This window comes from Mirounga leonina, unplaced genomic scaffold, assembly GCF_011800145.1.
Source record: "Mirounga leonina isolate KUSES-001 unplaced genomic scaffold, KU_Mleo_1.0 Mir_151, whole genome shotgun sequence".
Classification (NCBI taxonomy): Eukaryota; Metazoa; Chordata; class Mammalia; order Carnivora; family Phocidae; genus Mirounga; species Mirounga leonina.
Genome location: NW_023270377.1, coordinates 99,053,209 through 99,076,994, shown reverse-complemented (window position 1 = coordinate 99,076,994; position 23,786 = coordinate 99,053,209). Strand labels below are relative to the sequence as shown.

Sequence of the window (23,786 nt, the reverse complement as noted above, 5' to 3'; positions counted from 1 at the left end):
TACAATCCAATGGAGTTGAGGAGAAAATGGCTTCATCCTCTTAAATCCCCAGGCTGAGGCAAACTTGGGGAAAACACAAGCAGAAAACAGCGTCTGAGACCAAAGAGCTTTATGCTCACATCTCGAGGCTGTCACGAATGCAAAGAAGGTGCTAGGCAGGATTGATACTGAGAATCCAAGAAAATAAGATCAAATACAATCCTTTATCTAACGGGTGAACCATCCATTCTATTGAAAGCCGCGGAGGCAGATGCTGACAGGTCCCAGGCACGACAGCAACCCACACGGAACCTCTCTCTCTCGTTAAGGAGGAAAACAGGAGACATTAGGGGACCGCTCTGCTGTCCTGAATCACCAAGGATGGGGACGCTGCCCCTCGCTGGCTGTGTGAACTTGGGCTGAGTGCTTCACCTTGCTCAGCCTGCACCTGGGACACGGGGGTGAGGATGGCCTCTGAGGGGTACTGCGGGGGATTCAAAGGGATGCTTGGTGGATGGCACTTAACCCAGTGTCAAGTGCAAAGGATGCCCTCCATAACAGCAGTGTTTATTGTCAAGTAGCCCGGCAGGCCAGGTGCAGGGGCTAGTTTTTCTTGCAAGAAGCAGCTTTACCCACCCGGCAGACAGAGCAATGGAGCCCCCTGGGTCGGGGAGCGTCGTGGCGCCTATTCCCAGAGACCCACTGTGTCCCACGGGCCGAAGCTGCCCTTCCAGTCTCCTCACGGGTGCCCCTGAACTTGAAGTACTTCCTCCGGGCCCTGTGGCTCCTGGACCCTTGCAGCAAGACCATCAGTGCCTGGAGCCCGAGGGCACCTTTGTGGCGTCCCGGCGTTGGAAGGAGGGCGGGGCTAATTATGGGAAGTTGGGGGGAGCTAATTGTGGGACTTTGGGAATAGGAGAGGAGCTAATTATGGGACTTTGGGAAGTGGGGAGGAGCCGACAACTTTCCAGAAACTTAGCAGGCAGTCCAGGTGCTGGCGTAAAGTGCAGATTTTGGAGGAGTCTGGAGGGGAACACAAACACCTCTCTCATTTCACCAAGCGGTTTTCTTTGGAAACAACAAATTACATAAAACCATTCAAACATGCATAGGAAAGAAGGATGGATCCTTGCATCTTTTTTACAGAGGACACAAGGCATAGAAGTGCAGCTTCACACAGGAGACTGAAAGAGTTGTTGGTTATATACAACCGTACCCAGCTTCTTTAGGAAAAAAAAAAAACCCCAAAGGATTCTCTAAATTAAACTTGGCTTTAACACAGGAAGCAACTGCCTTCTTTATTTGTGACAAAGGCACCAAACCTCCTGAACCAGCCCAGTTTCTTTTTCCTCACAGAAAGATGCGGGACAACACTTAAGTATTTTCAACGCAAACAACTCAAATTCCAAAGCCTTGCTTTCAAAAATGCTGGCCTCAATGACTGGTAAAAATCTAAAGAAAGGGCGAGGGACTTGAACGCTTGCTTGTTGCAGATTTCGCACGTGATCAGTGACTACGCTGGTGTCTGCATCCTTGCCTGGGAGGTCAGTGCCGAATGCCTCTGGCTGGCTTTCTCCTGTTTTGAGGACCATTCTTCCAGTTAAACCAATAAGAAGGAACACTGTCCCGGGCACTGCTGTTGACGCTTTGCCCGAACTGGCTCACTTCGCCTTCAAACGACCCTCTGGGGTAGGTACCACTGGGGCGTCCATGGTGAGCGGGGCTGGGGCTTGCTGTGGATGCCAGAGGAGCAACTGTGGGGCCCCCCCACCCCCAGGCGGGGGTCCAGCCCACAACCCTGGGTTCTGGTCCCAGCCCTGTCCCCAACCATGGGTGACTCTGGCAGTTTATTTGAGCCCCTTAACTTTAAGTTCCTTATCAGGTAAATAAAAGACAGGAAGCATCTGACCACTGTCCTTTTGAATTCTGGGAAGTTATCGCCTTCTTAGAATCCAAAGGCCAAGAGCCCTGAAACCCTCAAGTATTTCATTCCCCCCATTGAAGTCATGGCTTGGATTTCAGGCTTGGGTGTCTTATCTGTTGGAGAAGTGTTTCTCCAGTGAGTTGGGGGGGCAGGGGGTCCTTGCAAGCTAGTCTGCTCCAAGAGAAGGCAACAAAGAAAAAAGAAAAAAAAAAAAAAGGCTTGGAAAAGTCTTGCTTGCCAAATCCGATTTGACCACATGTGGCTCCAGTTACCTCAAGGAGTGTCAGGAGAATTTCAAAGTCAAATTAATTCATTCACATTTTAAAGTGTGGGGGGAAAGTCATTTTTCTTTCTAGGATGGAACAAAAAAGTAAAGCGGTATCTGCACTGTTGCTGAAATCTTTTCTTTTTCTCTTTCAATAGCTTAAGCTATTAAAAAAAAAAAAGGTTGTTATGTTTATAATAGCCTAGGAAGAAAATTATATCCAAGAAGGTTTATAGCTCCTAAAGTATGTCATCCTCTCCTGTACCACACCCAAATTGTGAGGACAATAATTTACTCATAAAGATTGATAGCTGGCATTTGTATGGAAGTTTCTCAGCCATTGCATGAGAATTAAAATAAAATTATCTTCTCACCAAAGGAGTTAGTGATCACCCCAGGCTAAGGTTGAGGTAGAGCTCAGAGGAATCTGGGTTCTGAGGATCTTTATTTCTCTCTGAAATTAGTAACTTCCTTGCACATTAAACGGATTACACTCAATCTTAAATAATTATTTTCAAAACACAGCCCCGCCCAGACAGGTCTAAAAAATAGATCTTTTCTCTCAAAAACTCAGCCGGTTTTGACCACTTTGGGCTTTTGTCATTGTCAGACACATTTCTCCAAAGCCCTGGTTGCCTCTTTCTAGCGGGCAAAATGCCCAGGGACAGTGTTCTTCAGCTGCAGCTGCCTCAGGGCCGGACAACTCATACATCAGTCAGAGAGGAGGAGATGGGGAGGGAGAGGAGGGGAGGGTGTGTGTGTGTGTGTGCGTGTGTGAAAGAGAGAGAGAGATGGGAAGGAAAGAAACCACAAATAGTCTCTGTTGTCCAATTTCTTCTCAAACTTTGAGTCCATTTCAAGACAGGATGTGTTTTTGCTAGAACGTCTTCCCTTTTTCAGTCTGTAACACACCTTTGAACTTGCCAGCACACACTAGGGGTCTATCCTATTATATTACCCACCAGTCTAGCCATCTGTCCATCTTTCTCCACCGCAACTATGTTCTGATCCAGCATGTGTGTGTGTATATATACGTATATATATGTATATGTACATATCATAAGGATATAAACATATGTGATCATCTCAAGTTATAGGACATAGCAAGAGATTCACACATGCTCACCCTAAAATATGGTGTATGCAAATCATATTCAGTATATTCTCAATCATCAAAATCAGGAAAGGGAAAGGATATTTATGCACATTGCACTAGAGTTTGTGAATATAAACTCCAGGAGTCTGCTTATATCTAGAAAATACTTTAATTAATGTAGATCTGTTATATAATTCAAGTTTATAATTTCATTGTTTTTCCATATTAAAAATTGTTCATGGTCATAGAAGTTTTGAGAAACCCAGAAAAATAGAACATAGAGAAAAGAAAACAATCATGCATAAACCTAGGATTTAAAGAAAGAGGTTTCTAATAGTCTGCTGTGTGATTTTCTATCATTGCATTTGTCACTATCAATCCTATCTTGTTATAAGGTCTTTGCAAACTTAATTTTTAATGCCCCTAAATAATTACATTGAGTGGAGTGTCATAATTTGCATAACTACTTTTTTATTGTTGGATATACAGTTTGTCCCCAATATTTTGCCAGCAAAACTTCTGCTAGTCGTCCTCCCTTCATAGTTGTTTTTTTTTGTTTTGTTTTGTTTGGGGCGTTTTTTTTTTTACTTCTGTTTCTGTCTACCTATAAAACACCTTTCTCTTTTTTCCCCAGCAATCCACAGCATTTCTCTCCTCCTCCTTAGGATGATTTCCACATTTCATTCATTGAACCCATGGTGTGCTTTGAGTGGCCCCATGACACTTGGCTGGATATAGGACATCTAGCAGTAGATGAAAAAGAGAATATCCATGTAGCCATAGGACTTCTATTCTGCCGGACCTCATTCACAGCTTTCCCAAGGGTGGCCCCAGTGCTTCTGGAATTGCTGAAAAACCGTGTGCTGGACCCTCTAGCTTAGTCCCAACCAGAAGGCTAATCCCTGGGCCCAGACAGCAATCCCAGAGTTTCTTCCCATACACTAGAGCACTTAGCACGAGGCTTTGCAGACTGTAAGCACTTAGCACATAGCAGGTGTGAACAGAGCCTCATTCCTTTGAATCCAGGTCAATCTCCCCCACTGTGTGATCTCTAGCTTGATATTTGTTCCCTTCAGTCGATTGTCATTCACTGAGCACCTCTTACATTCTAGGCTCTGTGCCAGGCATTGTGGAAAAAAACCAAAGCATTATTTAACAATATCCCTGCCCTGATCCCTCATTTAAGAAGGAAAAGAAACCAGATTCAATGGAAACAATACTATGAGCAAGAGTTTGTCAAGTAATAATGAGAATAGAATAATGGATACCACTTATTAGGAGCTTCTTGTGCTCTGTCAAGTGTAACATACCTTGCACAGCTCCAATAGGGAGACTATCATCGTCCCCTTTTCTGGGTGGCAAAGCTGAGACCCAGGGTGCTCTGAAGCAGCCCACACAGAAGACCCCAGGGGACCAGAGGGAAGAAAAGCTTCTTAGAGCTGGAGGGAACAAAGGTTTCACAGGCTAACTGTTACCTAAATGGGGACTTGGAGGCTTCCCAGTTTTGGAAGCCTGGAAAAGGAAGGAAAAGGCATCCCAGGTAGAAGAAACCTGTGCAAACCAAGCAAAGACCTGGAAATCTGATGGACGTTCCAGAAATGGTGACCACACGTGCTATGAAGTAAAGGATCAGTGCATAAAGCTCAAGGTAGTTTCGAGGGGACTGAGGAGGGGATGGCCAGGGACATCTGAGCACCTACTATAAAACGGAGACTCGGGTGCCTGGGTTCCTGGGTGGTTCAGTCATTAAGGGTCTGCCTTCGGCTCAGGTCATGATCCCCAGGGTCCTGGAATGAAGCCCCGCATTAGGCTCCTTGCTAAGTGGAGAGCCTGCTTCTCCCTCTTCCATGCCCCCTGCTTGTGTTCCCTCTCTTGCCGCCTCTCTCTCTGTCAAATAAATAAATAAAATCTTAAAAAAAAGTAAAATAAACCAGAGACTTTACCTACCTTATCTCATTTAGGCCCCCAAACCCCAAGGGGTAGTATTATTACTTCCATTTTAAGGCCAAAGAAACAGGCTGCTAGTAAGTGCAGACTCCGAATACACACACCATCTCACCTGGCAGCTCAGCCAGGAGGTCAAGGACACAGATCTGAGCCCCACACTTGTGCTTGGCAACTGTGAGACCACGGGCCGGCTTCTCCTCTGGGCTTAGGTCTCCCCATTTATGATACGGCCCTGATCGTGGTGCTTTCCACACAGGGATGTTGTAAAGACTAAAGGAATGAGCACTTCACACTTTATGACCCAGAGCAGGGTAAGAGGAGTGCTGGATACCCCCTGTGCATGCAGGTTCCCCTGTGCTCTCTCACCTGTATCTCCAACCTACCAGGTCTTAGGTCCTTCAAAGAGGTTCCTTTCTCCCCATTAGTAGGGCCCCGTCTCTTCCCTTCCTGGTCTGCTCAGGGCACTCCCTGCCAGGGGCAAACCCTTAGATTTGGCGAACACTCCACTGATTACTGTATTGACTTATATTTGGTCGCACCCCAAAGCTGGACTGTTTCTCCCTTTCACCCTTTTGAGCTCTTGGAAAGCAGCAGGAAGTCAATTATATAAATATATATAATATATAAATACACCCCCTAACATATTACCACACCAGCCCAATATTTTGTGAGTATCGGGCACGAATTCATGTTTACTGATTCACATCCATTTCTCAAAGTCTTCGGTGCAGGGGTCACCCAGAAGATGGACTGCATGAGGAGGACGAAAATCCCTTCCATCATTTTTCAGGTCGGGTCTTAAGGCTGAAGATGGTCGATGGGTGGGCTGGCAAGGCGGGAAGCTGGCTGAGAAGCTGGGTGGTCTGGGCCCCTTGAGGCGAGGGGGGAAAAGGTCTGAGGCAGGTCTCCTGCAGAAGACAGTGCCAACCTTAGGTCTCTTCTCAGAGACCCACCCAGAGACCAGTGATGACAAAGAGAGCTCTGGGCTGGGGCAGAATAGCTGGCCCCAGGTGGCTGGTATCCAGGCGGGGAGAGGTAGAAGCGGCCCCACGTAGAGGCAGGGTGCACGTCTCCGACGCGGGCCTTCTTCCAGCAAGGCCTCCATCGGCTACTGGCTGCGCTGGGCCCACCTCCAACCACAGGCACTTCCAGCCTCGGTTTCGGAAAGCCCCGTGCTCCCTGCTGCTGATCTCACTGAGGTGTCTCCTATCCCTCCGGTGCTCACCAGAAGCTTGCATTTTCAGTAGTGGGTGTGTGTGTGCTTACTTCACTTCAGTGTATTTATCGATTCTATTTTTCTGTGTATAGAATTTGTTTTCTGACATTGCCTTCTATCTACTTCCATTGAGGTTGGTCATATGCGTGTATATATATTTCCTTAATTTTGCTATTTTGGACTCCTTCAGTTGGGTGTTTGTCATTAACAATCCTTTCAAAAGCCAGTATTTTTCCTGTACTTACTATGTGCCAGACTTTAAATAGCACTTGGTGCATATTAACTATTTAACTCTCACAACAACTACCTGATGTGGAGACCATTATCATTCCTATTTCCCAGAGGGGTAAACTGAGGCACGGGGAGGTTCAGTAATGACAAAATCACGCAGCCGGCAAATGGCAGAGTCTGGATTAGGACCCCGGGCACTCTGCCTCTGGAGTTCACTTTTAACTCACTTCCTGTGGGGCCAATCCGTATAGTGATGGACAACACCTCTTGTGCGCTGTGTGCCTGGCCCTTGCTAGGTGTTTTGTTGCTTACCTTGAGCCTAACGTAGAGAATGCTATTATCCCAGTTTACAGACGAAGAAGCCAAAGCTTCAGAGATTCACATGCTCCCCTGCTTCTCAGCAGCAGATGTGGGGTTTGCGGGCAGGTGTGTGGACTCCAGAGGCTGCCCCATAACCTGTGCGGACCATCTGCATTTCTTTCCTCTCTTTTGAAAGAGCACGGGCTTTAAAATAAGGGATTTACTTGAATCATCTTAAAGGAGAGTTGTCAAGTTCCACAGAAAAGAAACAAAAGCTGAATTATCCCTAACGGTAACAATGGCAATGGGATCTTGCCCCATGGTTCTGAGGGGAGAATCAAAGCGAGGACTACAGTCTGTCAGCACCTGGTTGGGGCTGGCCGTGCTGCTTCATGGGAAGTTCCTGTCTCCAGGCCCCCGGCTCACTGCACACTTGGAACTTTACCCAGCAGGTTTGATCGAATCTTAATGGCTCTTTTCTGTTTAGATGCCCATGCCCAGAGACCTCCAGATCATAGGCAATGTGTCTTGTAAATCAAATGATGAAGAAATAGGAACTGGCGAAGCCTGAGCTCATCTCAGGAGAGCTTCTGGGAGCCACTGGGACGGGGAAGCTCCCAGACTCAGGTCCCTGGTCATGGAGGGATGGACAGGGTCTGGAGCATGGATAGCTCCAAGGCTCTCATTGCTAAGTCACGTCATAACTCTGTCACATTGGTTGGCAACCTAGCAATAGCCTTCCTTCCTTTCTCCCCACCCCATAAGGAAAGAAAACTATGGGAAAATAAAGAGCGGAAAAAAAGCAAAAGAAAGCTAGGTTTTCTTGCTCACCGACTGGGGGACATACATTATTTCACTGTATTGCCCACAGCAGAGCTAGGAGGAAGATGCTATCATCCCCCATTTGACAGTTGAAGGTACTGAGGCTTGGAGAAGTGAAGCATGGTCATCACCCAGCAAGAGGCAGCACCTATATTTTACCTGAAAGCCCCACCGACTTCCAAGTGGGGCGCTACCTCCCTGGGCAACCTCTCTAGGCAGCTCACTCAGGAGAGCCAGGCTGGGAGGAGGCCGGCACTGCTCAAGCAAGGGGAATTCCAGACCAGCCCCGGGGGTGGGGGTGGGGGTGGGGGGCCAAAGAAGAGACCTCCAGGAGCCTGGCAGGTGCGAGAGATTGGAGCTGTGACTGCACCAGTTAATCCAACAGCAGCAGTTCTCCATCTATGCTTGGACCTCAGCAGGAGCCTAGGGAGGAGGAGCGTGGCGTGGAAGTGAGGAGGGGAGCCTAGGAAAATGACAGACACTGAGTTGTCCTGCTGGGAGTGGGAGAAGAGGCAAAAGAACAGGCACGAGCTTGCTAGCCTCGGATGTTACCAAATCTGGACAGTCACTCCTCTGAGCATTGCATTGACCCCTATCATCACAAGGAAAATGTACGTGATTTTTTAAAAAAACATGATTTTTTAAAAAAAAGTCTTTCATCCCACAGCCCCAAATAACTCCAGGTGGCATGGGGACAAAATAGAAAGCTATACATGTGTATGCTTAGGAAATTCAAAACGTGTGGAAAGGCATAAAATGGAAGATAATCTGCCCCTCTTCTGACTCTCAATCTCTATTCTTAGTGCTCAACACAATGAACAGTTTTTGTTCTTACAAAAAAATGTTTGCATTTCCCAGTATATGAATATCATAGGTAAGTCCCTACCTATACATATTTATATATTTATATATTTTTGCATAATATCATATCCATATGTATTTCTCTTTATATGTTATGTATAAAACATTTTTTTTTTCACATGAGACTATACTACACCATTCACCTCCACTTTGGGTTTTCACACAACACTTCTCCAGGGATCTTTCCATATCAGCATCCACCTCATGCCCCCTTCTTTTCACTGGTTTCCCTTTTGTCCATCAAACCGATGTATCACAAGTTTTAACCAGTCTCCTAATGGTGGGCACTATGCTTCCACTTTTATCCCCCCAAATTACAAACAATACTCTAGTGAATAACTTTGTACATTTACTTTGGCATATGTTTACACAAAGATAAGTTCCTACAAGTGCTCTTAGCAGTCAAAGGGAGCAAGCGTGCATTTTTAGTTCTGGTAGATATCACCCAGATATCTGTCCTGTAGAAAGGGTATCCCAACTTACATGCCCACCAATGGCTTATAAAGCTGATTTATCCATGCAAATTGCCTACTCTAGATACCACCAAATCCATTAATTTTTACCCATCTGATCAGTTACACAGAATTACTGCTGATTTTATTAAATTATGAGAAATTGTCCATTCTATTTTTTGTTAGTTGCTTATTCACAAACTTCATACAGTTTTTTGAGTGGTTATTAGTCTTTATTCTCAGTGCCTTTTATGAGCTCTTTGTTAATTAAAACACAATAGCCTTTTTTGATATGTATAAAAATATTTTTCTTCTTTTTTCACTTTCTATATATGGCTTTGCTTACAGATACTTTACATTTTTAATTCATCAACATTGCCAGGCTATTCTTCTATAATTTCTGACTTATGTATCTGCTTTATGAAAGCTTCTTATACTTCTCATTTTGGGAAACTTACATAACTGTATTTTTACATGTTTAAATCGGTGGTCCAGTTATAGTATTTTTTTTTTTAAGATTTATTTATTTATTTTGAGGGAGAGAGAGAGCACACCAGTGGAGAGAGAGGCAGAGGGGGAGACAGAGGGAGAGAATCTCAAGCAGACTCCACACTGAGTGTAGAGCCAGATGTAGAGCTTGATCCCAGGACCCTGAGATGGTGACCAGAGCCAAAACCAAGAGTCCATGCTTAATCAACTGAGCAACGCAGGTGCTCTCAATTGAAGTATCTTTTAAAATAATCTCTGTTACACCTGAAACTAGTGTAACATTGTGTGTTCACTATATGTGAATTTAAGAAATTCTCTCTTTTATCCAACAGATTTTAAACGTTTTATCTTATATTTAGTGCTCACGTACATTTTTGTTCTCTCCATTCCATCCCACTGATTTTTTTCCCCTGAAATTTTTTTCTTCACATCCAAAGTATAATATTTACTATAACTACATAATACATTTGAATACCTGGTCAAACAGATCTCTTCTGTTCCTTCTTCTTTTTCAAAAGTTTATTTTTTCAGGTGAATTTCACACATTATTGTCAAGCTAAAAACAGCCCTCTTGATATTTTCATTAAGATTGCAGGTTAGAAATTAATTTTGAAAAAACCTGATAGCTTTATAAAATTGAGACTTCCTATCCAAGAACTCAGTACATCTTTTATTAGCACAGAACTTCTTTTGTGATCCTTCATCTTAAAGTTTACTTCGTGTAGGACCTGCACATATGATCAATTATGTTTACTTCTAGAAATTATGTCTATGGTTGCCATTATTGGTAGAATTTTTATTCTGTTCCATTTTCTGATTGATTCTTGCTTTTCATAGAAAAGGGTGTTGACTTTTGCACAAGCATTTGTTAACTGACACTCTATTGAATTTTTTCTTCTATGTTGAATTTTCTTCTAACACCTTCAAATGATCTTAGATTTTCTGGGTCTTTAGTTATATCATCTGAAGATAACAGATTTGGTATCTCCTTTTAAGTATTTATATCTCTTAGTTTTTATTTCTTTTGCCCAATTATAATGGTTAATACTTACCATTACCAATGGTTAATTGTAATGGTTAATTATTAAATAATAATTGTGATAATAACCATCATCGTTTCATTCCTGGCTTAAGGAAAATATTGCTACTACACCACTAAGTATGATTCTGACTTTTGGTATGGGACACACACACACACACACACATACACACAGGTTTTATATCTGTTTTTCTAAGACTTTTGTTGTTGTTCTCATATTTAGGAATAAATTCATTTCTGTATTTTATCATATTAAGTACTTGTCTATGTATTCTTACTTTTTTAAGATTTATTTATTTATTTGAGAGAGAGAGAGCGAGCATGTGAGCAGGGGGAGGGTCAGAAGGAGAGGAAGAGAAGCAGACTCTCCCCTGAGTGGGGAGCCTGACGTGGGGTTTGATCTGACAACACTGAAATCATGACCTGAGCTGAAACCAAGAGTCAGAGGCTTAACCGGCTGAGCCACCCAGGTGCCCCATTCCTGCTTTTATTAAGTGTTTTCTTTTTTTAATTTCATGAACAAATATTTACGTGGTAAGTTCCTTTTCATTACATGTTGAGATTATCAATTTTTTGACATAATAATGTGATGTATTACATTAGTAGATATTTGCATTTTGAACTCCCTCTTGCATTTCAGGGTTGAATCCTAGTTGGTTGAATCATATTACTCTTTTTTTTTTTTGTAGTCCTGAATACTTTAATACATGCTAACATTTATTGTTTTGCATTTTTGTGTGTGTTGAAATTCATAATTAAATTACCTTTGGTTGGTGTTTGTGTATGTGTGAGTATTTGGGTGAGTGGATACTGTGAGTTGTCTGATCCATATCCGGGTTTATTTTTCTTAGTTGCTTCTTATCTCCAGCTTCCTGGCCTTTGAACCCCTTCAGGGGAAAATGTGTGTCTGATTCATGAGTGACTCTTCAGCACTTAGTGATAGTCAAGATAGCACTCATTATGTGTTTATAGAGTTGAGTTGGTGGTAGGGTTGCCAGGTTAAATAATACTTTAGGATAAGTCTGTTCCAAAAATTGTATGGGGCATTATTGATCCTAAATAATTATTTGTCATTAATCTGAAATTCAGATTTAACTGAGTGTCTTATACTTTTATTTGCTAAATTGGGCAACTCTAGTTTTTGGAATAAAGAAGGAACACGGCCAATACCACACACCAAAATGATAATGACGATAATTACAATCACTCTCCTTTCAGAGATGCTCTGAAGAGTGAAGGAACAAGGGTTTCCCCTGGTCTGGGAGCCTCTGGGGATCCATATGGAGGGGACCATTTGTTGGAATTTTAGCCAACATCTTTGGATACATGTTATAGGTCTCTGTTTCATGGTTTGCCTTTGGATGCATATTATAGGTCTGTTTCATGGTTTGCCTTTGGATACATGTTGTAGGTCTGTTTCATGGTTTGAGTGCTTACCTGGCTATGGAATGTCACTATCATAAAAGGGGGAAAAATAGACCACATAGGGTTTATAGCAATGACTAATGCAATAAAATAGAAAAACAAGTAAATGGGCATGTTTAGTGAAAGAAAGTAGTGATTTTTTTTTTTTTTTAATTTCTTTCCCCTTTGGCGCTTGGCTGAGGCAACCAGAATAGAGCTTTTAGGCCTTGTTACGCTCAGTAGGAACAACAGCAGGCCAACAAAGACTTAAGTGTAGCTGTGTAGACATCAAGTCATCCTTAATTACGCCTAGAGAAAACCATTTTCTGGGTGAGCCAGGTGGAGGCCAACGCTGGCGGCTATCTTCCCCTCACTAGCCCCTGCAGCACTGTGTGGCCCTCTCCCAGCTGCTGATGGGCCAATCTGCAGAGAGGAGGGGGAGGATTTGGTTGGTCGATGGGCAGAGATCTGTCATTGGAGGGGATTTCCCAAGCAAGAAAAAATTGGGGAACCTCAGGGATGAGAAAGAAGTAACGATGCCAAAACTTCCTGCTGGCTGGGTGCATTTGGATGTGGTAATTCCTCAATCTCACTTGCTTTGTTTGCAGTCAGAAAAATCCACATTTCTGAGCCCTTCAGAATATACCCCCCTCCCTATCTCGCAGCCTCATCCATCAGCATTATCCACCTTGCAGAGCACACTCTGCTCAAAATGAATCTCTTTCACTTCCCAGGAGGCACCACGTTCTCACCTCTAGACCTAATATATTGAACAGGAACAATAATAAAAGATGAGGACCAAATGAGATTATGCCTATAAAGTACTTAATACAGTACGCGTCACATAGTAATATCTCAAGAAATGGCAGCAGATATCATTATTCTACACTATGCCCAACCTCAGGATATCTGCAAAGCCTCTAATATTTCATGTTACAGAAACAAGAACATTAGAATACTTATATTTTCTTTTTTTTACCTCCTAGTCATTTGTTTTTTAATCGTGGGATATGATATGAGCCCATGAGCCTCATTTTTTATGATAATGGAAGGTCCTTTTCAGTACTCACTTCTTTTTGATCCTGAAAACAGGTGAGAACAGCCTAGTCTGAGTTCCTAGAGGGCTGAACCAAAGGATTGCATGTCTGGATAAATGCTACTGATGGCCAAGTGCAAGTTCCCACAGGTTCTGTATGTCTCATAGTTGCTCATCCACTGTCTTTCCTTTTGGTGGGGAGGTGGAGTTAAGAGGTTGGGGGCGGGGAGCTTTGGTTTTCTAAAGAAGATCTAAACTTAAAGAAGCTTCCAAACCCTGCTTGCCAACATGATGTAGATTCCTCTCACATTCCCACATCCTTCTCATAATGTGAAAGGCTCTTCTTCTTCATCTTTCTTTAGGGAAAACATGTAAGAAGCAGTATGTTCTGGATGGGAATTCAGCCCCTTCTCACTCCTGGGTACATACCCCTCCTCCTGAGGGGAACATTCTGGGCACCTTCTACACTTCTGGATGTTTCCTTGTGTGCTTGTCTGTCTTCTCCAATCAACGGTGAGCCCTTTGAGAACAAGGACTGTGTCTTGTTCATCTGTATTTCCAGCACCTAGCATTTCCTTTTCCTAACACATAGGAAGTGCTCAAGAAATATTTGCTAACCAAATGGAAAAAATGAATAAATGAACCCATCAGTATAGAAATATAAAAACTTTTTAAGCTCTTTAAAATTCTCTTCCTGTGAGATCATTCCCATCTAAGAGCAGTTGAATTGTCCTCATTTCTGTTTGTTAAGACACTTTGGAAGATACCTGCTTTTACATGCATGGGATCCCATGTTCTTGGATTTTTTTTTTCTCCTGTCTGTCATCATTGAATGGTGTCCTCCCACCATCTCTTGGTAACTAGGGCATTCCCATGGACCTTATAAATACACTGCTCTGGACAACTCTCTCTTGCACTTGCTTGTATCCCATCCAAATCAAGGTTAAACTCATCTCTTCTAATATATGATGGCAATTGGGCTTTTCAAAAAGAAAATCCAGTAAGATATTTGACTATAACAAATTTCGTTTTTTTCCTTCAAAAGAGAGTGATGATGGGCATTTCATACCAGTCAAGAATGTTGGGGAGATATTTTTAGGAAAGCAACATTAGAGCTTCCTGAATGGATTTGCCCAGGATCTGTCTGCCTATGTACTAAGGACAACACTACGCTCAATAAATTCTTGTCCAGTGAAAGATGAGTAATCCAAGGAAAAATGAAAAAATTTAACAAATGACCAAGGATAAAAAGAAAACTAAACTTGCTTGAAGACTCTGGCCTTTTATTATCAATGACAATGGTGAGAGATGTGGTCCAATTCTTGGTATGCAATGTGTGTTAGATATATATCACTATGGTTGAGGGCACATAGGAGCTTTATTTAAATCTCATGTCCTTTGGGAAATCTGTGGAGAGTCTCATTCATGACCCATTTTTTGTGGAATTCAAAACTACATTCTGTAAAGGTGACTGATCCAAGCCTACTTGTATAACACTGAGAGTACACAAAGGTGACAGTGGGAGGTGCTGTCCTACTGTATCCAAAGGAAGATTTTATGCACTAGCTATTTAAAGCCAAAATACAATGGCTAAAAAAATCTAGAGTTCAACTCTTGGAGGAAATTGCATTGCAATGTTATGCTTTGATCATGTTCACCTCCTCTCAACTCAAACACATAGCTAAGATGGATAAAAAATAAAAACTGGAATTAAAAAAGATAGTCATGGTCAAAAGCATGATGGACACCTCTGTAGAAAGATGAAAGAACAGAAATACCAATAAGCAAGGGTACAGCAGGACACCTGCTGGAACCCAGGTCTAGAAGAAGATAAGGGTGGAAGGAATTCATATCCTGTAGCTCACAAGCTGAAAACACCACCCCCTCCCATACACACACATAAGCATGAAGCAGGATAACAGAGCTAAACTCGCTGGTTGGAAACAGAAACTGAGGCAGCTCATCCTTGCCCATTACAGAAAGCTGAAGAAGTTGTTCTCACATTGTCCTAGGTATGAAGAGGAAGTTTGCAATCAAGACTTAAGAGAAGCATCCTGCTGGCTCCATATTCCCATGGGAATAAGAGCCAGGAACCACCGGTACAAAGCACAGCATTGGTCTGGGAGCTCCCAGAAGGAGAAAAGGAGGTAACTACAAAACCACTAAACCATTAAGTGATAAGTACAAAGAGAAAGGAAGCAAAAAAGAAAAAAAATCAAATTCAAGATGAACCTGCAAATCAAAATCCCAAAGACATGAACGAAGATGATTAAATGGCAGTTAAAAAAAATCAAATTAGATTTTTTTTTACCCTAAATAAGATAAAAATAAGAGAAATCTTAAAATTACTTTAAAATATGATCACGGTTTTGGGGAAAATGTAGTAGGTGGTGGCAGACCACTGATTTCACTGCAACAACTTAAAAATCCAGATACATTGCAAAAAATCACGTCTTTAAAGATCAAGAGTTGTAGAAACAAAGAAGTAAATGAGCTACATTTTCAGAGTAGAGAGAGTTCTTCCAATGTGAGTAGTCAATTAATTGTTGTCCTTTTCCTCCAGGCACTATCTGTTAATTTTGGTTTTGGTTGAGGATGAGACCTACCAAACACAAGGGATTTGTTAGGAGGAAGAGAAATGGACAAAACTTTTGGAGGTGGCATAGGGCTGGCTTAACAATTTGGAAACCTCAGGATCCAGTAATGCACAACTGGCTTCCTGTATGGTTTCTTTTAAAAATTTAGGGTTGCATGAAAGACTATGGAACTTTGACAAGATAGGAAATGTCCACTGGTCTCACAATATTTAGAAGAAACTCTTCTGTTTGAACAGTGTCCCACCTCAAACATGCATGCCTGTTCTCCTCCACAAGACATTTACCAAGTTTGGAAGGGACAAAACTGCACACTTCTGAAGGATGAGCCTGAATTTTCTCTGGTATTTTAAGATTAGGGAGATAGGAACCTAGAAGCCTGTCAAGCAAAAGCTTGGGAGAGACATGTCCAAGAAATGGAGAGGAAACAGAGGTGAATGAAATGAATCTCACTAAAACTGCAACCCAGTCCCAACCTAAGTTGAGTAGATTGATGTGGTCAGCTCCATACTGATCCGCCCAATGTCTCAGACAGAGAATCTCTTCTGGTGGAACATATTATCCAGAGCCTCTACAATTCCTTTTAATAAAATGTCTAGTATATAATAAAAAATTACTAGAGATACAAATTATAAAAGACAATTATATGAGCATTGTAGAACTACAAAATACAATATCAAAAATTAAGAATTACAGATAGGAACTTAAATATGAGGGAATAGCAGATATACAAACTGAAGTTTAAAGAGAAAAATGTATGAAAAATCATAGCAAAGCATAGGAGACATGTAAGAAGTAATGTAGAGAATTAAGTACATGTAACTGAGTCCCAAAAGAACAAGTGGGAGAATAAGGATAGGTAGGTAGGCATTCTTCTAGAGAAAAGTTTCGCAAAGCTGATGACAGAACCAACGCACCGATTCAGAAACCCTAAGCAATGTAAACCCAAAGAAAACCACACTTAGACTCAGCATAGTCCAGTGGCTAAAAATCAAAGATAGAGAAAAAAAAATTAAGGCATGCAGAAGCCACAGAGAAAAACATGTTACTTTCAAAAAAGCAGCAAGAAGACTGAAGGCAAACAATAAAATAACAATAAAATAACATCTTAAAATACTGGAAGAAAGAAAATGTTTCAATCTAGAATCCCCCCCCCAACCAAAAATATTTTTTCACAAATTTAGGTTAAAACAACAACAAAAAAAACAATTAGAAATCTTAGAGATGACAAGTGTAGTTGTTCAAATAAAATACTTTAAAAAAACATACACCTGAGCTATTTCTTATATTCCATATATGAGTGAAAACATACGATAATTGTTTTTCTCTGACTGACTTATTTTGCTTAGCATAATACCCTCCAGTTCCATCCACATCGATGTAAATGGTAGGTATTCATTCTTTCTGATGGCTGTGTAATATTCCATTATATATATAACCACATCTTCTTTATCCACTCTTCTTTTGAAGACCATCTCGGCTCCTTCCACAGTTTGGCCCTTGTGGACATTGCCGCTATGAACATTGGGGTGCAAGCGCCCCTTCGTTTCCCTACATCTGTATCTTTGGGGTAAATACCCAGTAGTGCAATTGCTAGGTCTTAGGGTAGCCCTATTTTTAACTATAGTGCAGAGGATCTGCATAATGGGGGAAGGGAGGGAAAACTGAATGAGAAGAAATCAGAGAGGGACACAAACCATGAGAGACTCTTAACTCTGGGAAACAAACTGAGGGTTGCAGAAGGGGTGGGTGGGTGGGGGGATGGGGTAACTGGGTGAAGGGTCTTAAGGAGGGCACATGATGTGATGAGAACTGGGTGTTATATGCAACTGATGAATCATTGAACACTACATCGGAAACTAATAAGGTACTATATGTTGGCTAATTTAATTTTAAAAAAGACATCAAGAATAAAGTCTAGATCAGACACAGAACAAACTGTGAAATGCAAAATAGTTCTGAGGACTTAGCCCAGACTTAGGACGGAAAGATAAATATATTTAAAATTGTAAAATGAAGCTAAAGCTGTGCTTCGAAGGAAATTCATAGCTTTAAATGTATTTAAATGTATTTATTGAAAAATTATGTGTTTAGTTCAAGAAATTAGAAAAGCAATAAGAACAAAAAGGAGAATAAAGGAATAAATAGTGATATAAGAAGAAACTAATGGAGCAGAGAATACACTAATAAATCAGACAAATCAACAAAACCAGAATCTGTTGTGGTTGTTTTTTTTTAATATTTATTTATTTATTTATTTGAGAGAAAGAAAGAGAGCCTGTGTGAGTGCAGGTGGAGGGGGAGGGGCAGAAGGAGAGAATCTCAGGCAGACTCCCCGCTGAGCATGGAGCCAAATGCGGGGCTTGATTTCACAACCCTGAGATCATGAACTGAGCCAAAACCAAGAGTCAGACACTTAACCAACTGAGCCATCTAAGTACCCCAAAATCTGGTTCTTTTAAATGAGAAAACTTAAGCAAGCCTAGCCAAGCAAATAGTAGAAAACACAAGAAAATGGTATTAGCGATTACAAGTAAGGCAAAACCACAGATACAATAGAGATTTTCTTTCTCTGTATACATATATAATGCATAGACATAGAAAAATATACACTATGAATATCTTTTAAAAAATAAATTTAAAAAGTTTAGAATGGTAAAATTTCTGGAATACAAACTACAAAAATTGACTAAGAGGGATAAATACTGTGGTACATCCAATCAACGGAATATTATTCAACACTGAAAAGAAATGAGCTATCAAGCCATAAAAAGACATGGAGGAAACTTAAATGCATATAACTAACTGAAAGAAGCCAGCCTGAGGAGGCTACGTACTCTATGATTCCAACCAAATGACATTCTGGAAAAGGCAGAACTATGGAGACAGTAAAAAGTTTGGTGGTTGCCAGGGGTTAAGACAGAGAGGGATGAAGAGGCAGAGCACAGAGGAATTTTAGAAAGTGAAAATACTCTGTATGATACCACAGTGATGGATACATGGCATTATACATCTGTCCAAACCCACAGAACGTACACCACCAAGAGTGACCTTGTAACACCAACTATGGTGTTCAGGTGACTATGATGTGACAATGCAGGTCTCTCAATTGTAACAAATACACCACTCTGTGGCAGATGTTGATAATGGGGGAAGTTATGCATGTGTGGGGGCCAGACACATATCAGAAATCTCTGGACTTTCCACTAAATTTTGCTGTGAACCTAAAATGGCTCTAAAAATTAAAGTCTTTTAAACAATTAAAGGAAGAAATAGAACACTTAGAAGGTTCATAATTATTAAAGTCATTGAATCTGTAAATATGCATACATATACCTTACCCCTAAAGCAACAATAGATGATTTTTTAAACAATTTATTTATTTTAGAGAGAGAGTGTGCACGAGCCAGGGGGAGGAGCAGGGAGAGGGACAAGCAGACACCTTACAGAGCACAGAGCCCAACGCAGGGCTTAATCTCACAACCCTGAGATCAGGACCTGAGCCAAAAAAAAGAATTGGATGCTTAAATGACTGCACCATCCAAAAGTCCCATCAATAGATGATTTTTAGATGAGGTTTTGTGAACCTTCAGAGAAAAGATATATTATATCTTATATTATATAAGTTGCTTCAAAAAATATAAAAGTAGGGAAGTGTCTGAACACATTTTATGAGTCCAAACTTGACATCAAAACTAGAAAAACAAAGGCAAGGAAATATTATTGGTCAATCTCGCTTGGGAATATTCATGTAAAAAAGAAACAAAACAACAAAAAACACCCTAAATGAACTGTAGTGTATCAAATCTATCGTTTCAAGAATAAAAATGTCTCAAGCCTAAATAAGATTTATCCAAAAAAATGCAAGCAATTTGGACATTTATATATATATGTGTGTGTGGGTGGGTGGGTGTATATATATTCATATATATGCATATAATCTTTTACATTAACAAAGTAAGAATAATAATGTATGTTAATTCTTTAAATGTAAAAAAAACAGTTGGAAACTTCAACTTTCACATGTGCTTAGGAAAAAAAAATTAGAGATTTAGGAAACTCTTTAATTTGATAGACTTTGTCACAAACCTATGGGGGAAAAGAGAAGAAGGAAGGAAGGAGGGAAGGAAAAGAAGGAGGGAGGGAGGGAAGGAAAGAACAAAAGAAGGGAGGAAGAAAGGAGGGAAAAGAAAGGACAGGACAAAGAGACAGGGGAGGAGAGGAGAAGGGCGATCCCTATGAACCAACAGAGCAGCAATCCATTATATGTCAGGAGCAACACCAAGATGCCCACCATCATCCATAGATTACACAGTGTTGTTGATAGGGAAAAGGATTTTTTTTAAATTAATTGTTATAAGATATTTTTTATAGATTTATTAAAGTATAAGTGATCTATAATAAACTGCACAATAAGTATACAATTTGCTAACTTTTGACATATATAGGCATTCATGAAGCCCTCATTACAATAAAAATAATGAACCTATCCAGAACACCTCCAAATGTCCCCATATCTTTGTAATCCCTTCCTTTTCCCCTCCCAGCCCCAGTCCCCAGCACCATGGAACACTGGTGTGCTTTCTACTACTCTCTACAGATTAGGTTGCAGTTTCTAGAATTTTATATAAATGGAAGTATACCCCATACATTTTTTTTTTTGGTCTTTCATTCAGCATAATGGTTTTGAGATTCATCCATGTGTTTGCATGTATCAAAAGTTCATTTCTTTTTATTGTTGAGTAGTGTTCCATCATATGGATATATCACAATTTGCTTATTTGTTTACCTTTTGAAAGACATTTGGGTTGTTTCCAGTTTGGGGCTATTACAGCAAAGGCTGCTATGATCTAGATATTAATTATAATCCCAATCAAAATCCCAGCAAGCTTATTCTTTACAGAAATAGGCAAGCTGATTCTAAAATTTATATGGAAATGCAAATGACTGGGGCGCCTGGGTGGCTCAGTCTGTTAAGCGTCTCACTCTTGATTATGGCTCAGGTCGTGATCTCAGGGTCTTGAGATCAAGCCCTGTGTTGGGCTCCACTCTGGGCCTGGAGTCTGCTTAAGATTCTCTCTTTCCATTTCCCTCTTCCCCTCCCCCATGCTTGCATGCACTTTCTCTCTCTCTCTCTCTTAAAAAAATGCAAATGACCTAAAATAGCCAAAACAACATTTAAAAAGAAAAAAGTCAGGGATTGAACTAATGGTTTCAGGATTTATTATAAAACTGCAGTAATCAAGATAGTGTGGTTTTGACAAAAAGATAGGCATGTAGATCGATGGAACAGACTTGAGAGTTCAGAAGTAGATCTCACATTTATGGAACTGACTTTCAACAAAAGTGCCAAGGAAATCTAATGGGGAAGAGGAAAATCTTTACAGCAAATGGTGCTGGAGCAATTGGATAAACACATTCAAACAAAACAAAATAAAACAAAACTTCAACTCTTACCAGATGCCAAAATTAACCCAAAATGGATAAACCTAAATGTAAAAGCTAAAATTATAAAAATAAAACAGAAAACAGGAGAAAATCCTAATAACCTTGGCTTTGAGAAAAACTTCTTAACACAACACTAAAAATATGAACTATAAAAGAATGAAATCAACCCATAGGATTTCATCAAATTAGAAATTTCTTCTCTCCAAAAGACACTGTTAAAGAAATTAAAGACAAGCCACCGTCTGTGATAAAATAGTTGCTAAACATCTACCTAACAAAGGACTTTAATCCTGAATATATAAGAAACTTTTACAAGTTAATTATAAGACAGACAACCCAATTTTAAAAACTGGGCAAAAGATGGGAACAGACCCTGTACCAAATAAAATGTTCAGATGACAAATAAGTACATGGAAATGTACACAACCTCATAAGGCATTGGGGAAATGCAATTTAAAACAACAATAAGTATTTCTACACACTGATCAGAATGTCTAAAATTAAAAAGGCTGACCATAGCAAGTGTACAAGGGTTTTGAGCAAATGGAACATTCCTACATTGCTAGTGGGAATGGATGGAAAATCATACAGCCCTTTGAAAAGTTTCTTAAAAAGTTTAACATACCATATGACCCAGTCATTCCACTCTTTACTTAGGAAAAATAAAAGCTCTCTCCAGATAAATATTTATATGGGAATAATCATAACAGCTTTTTTTGTAATAATCAAACACTACAAAAATTTGAAAACAATAAAGTCATCCTTATATTATAATACAGGTGTCTAGTTAGAAAACCCAAAGTTCTGAAGTAGAAAGAGGGCTCATAAAGATTTCTAGACTGACTAAATCAATAGTATTCTTATACATCAAAAATAATCAATTAGAAAATATTATGGGAAAAGATTATGTTAACAAAACCTTAAGTTATTTAGGACTAAATTTAACAAGATATTTTCAATAAGTTTAATGGAGAAAAATGACAAAATATTAAGAAAATAAAAGATCATCTGAATAGAGATGTAAACCTTATTAAACAGTTTGAGAAGTTTCGACAGATGGCAGACCTACCCAGATTAGTCAATAAACACGACATAATTCCATTCAAATACCAACAAGAATTTTTATGGAGTTTAAATAAATATGCTAAAACCCAGATAGAGAAATTAAGAGCCACGAGTTGCCAAGTAAACCTGAAGGATGACAGAACATTTGCCCTTCCACGTTTGTTTGAAGATTTTATTTTTTTATTTTAGAGAGAGAGAGAGAGCACGAGCACAAGCGGGGGGAGGGGCAGAGGGACCCTGGGATCATGACCTGAGCTGAAAGCAGACACTTACCCAACTAAGCCACCCATGCGCCCCTACCCTTCCAGATTTTTAACCTATTATGAAAGTATAGCAATTAAAACAGTATGATATTTGTTCAAAGATGAAGAAATAGGACAACAGACGAGAGTACAAATCTTAGAGACCCGTGCATATATACAAACTTTGTAAAGTGATAGAAATGCCCTAGCAAATCAGAGAGACATGGAGGGACTTTTTAATGTATGGTTGGGGACAACTGGGAAAAAATTAATTGCAATTCCTATACCTTCAGCTACAGGGAAAAATATTTGCTATTCATTTAACTAGCAAATGTTTAGTATAGAGATGCTTGGTGCATCGAATATATAAAAATGCTACAAAATAATAATAAAACACTACCTAATAGAAAAATAGACCAGAAGTATGAATAGTCATTTCACATACAAGAAAATCTGATTGATCTACATTTGCCAGATAAGTGTTCGATTTCACTAATAATTATGAAAATGATCTGAACAACTTCACATCAGATTAGTAAAAATGTTTAAAGTTTCACAATACCTGTGTTACCAAGCATGTGGAGACTTGGGAAGCCACATACGCTGCTGCTGGGGAGGTAAATTGGTGTAACCTTTCTGGGGCATAATTTGGCAACAACCAGTAACACTGAGGATACTTAACAGCCTATGACCCAGGATATGAGTCATAGGCTGGGAAATGGAATGAATTTCAGATCTTCCAGTGACGATCAGATTGGCATGTTGCTAACTTTGTACTATGATGTCTTCGCGAAAGCATTTCTCAAAAAGGAAACAGAGCTAGGAAGAAAGAAGGGGAGGGAGGCAGGAAGGGAGGAAAAGAAATTTTAAAAGGAAAAGAATGAAGAGAAAGTCTGGGTCCTTCACATAAAAGTTCTACTAACCTATTGTGTTTCAATCTGCTAGCCTCAGCTCAGTAGTTTGTGTCAGAGATCAATTTAATAGTAAACACCCAGCATCTTTTAAGAATATTGTTTGTTTGGGAATGGTTTTCTACCATATTTTATTTTTAAATTTATTTTTAAATTTAATTGTTAAATCACTTAATAAGAGCATTATTTTGTGAAATTTTGGTTTCAGATGTGTGTGTGTGTGTATGGGTGTGCTCGTGTGCATAAACTGATTTGCAATGTAAAAGATATTCATCTCTGGGCATTGCAGACAAAAAAGCCTGGAATACACTGTTGCAAGACACCCTGTGGGTCATGCTTGTAAAAAGGATGGTGCCTGCCAGCAAGCCTGTCTTTCACCCCAGCCGGTGGGGTGCCCTCCACACCAAGCTCTCATGCACTGAACTAAATCAATAGTGCCGAGCAAGTGGACTGATCAGACAAGGT

General features: G+C 40.3%; 1 long non-coding RNA gene across 2 annotated transcripts in view; it reads right to left on the bottom strand.

Annotated features, from left to right (window-relative positions):
• The window catches only part of LOC118012532, a 101,134-nt gene extending 78,080 nt beyond the window's left edge, over window positions 1-23,054 (bottom strand). For both annotated transcript variants that reach the window (XR_004679737.1, XR_004679738.1), the window contains exon 1: window positions 22,973-23,054. This is a non-coding gene — a long non-coding RNA (uncharacterized LOC118012532). The remainder of the gene's footprint in view (window positions 1-22,972) is intronic.
• Between the last annotated feature and the right edge of the window lie 732 nt (window positions 23,055-23,786).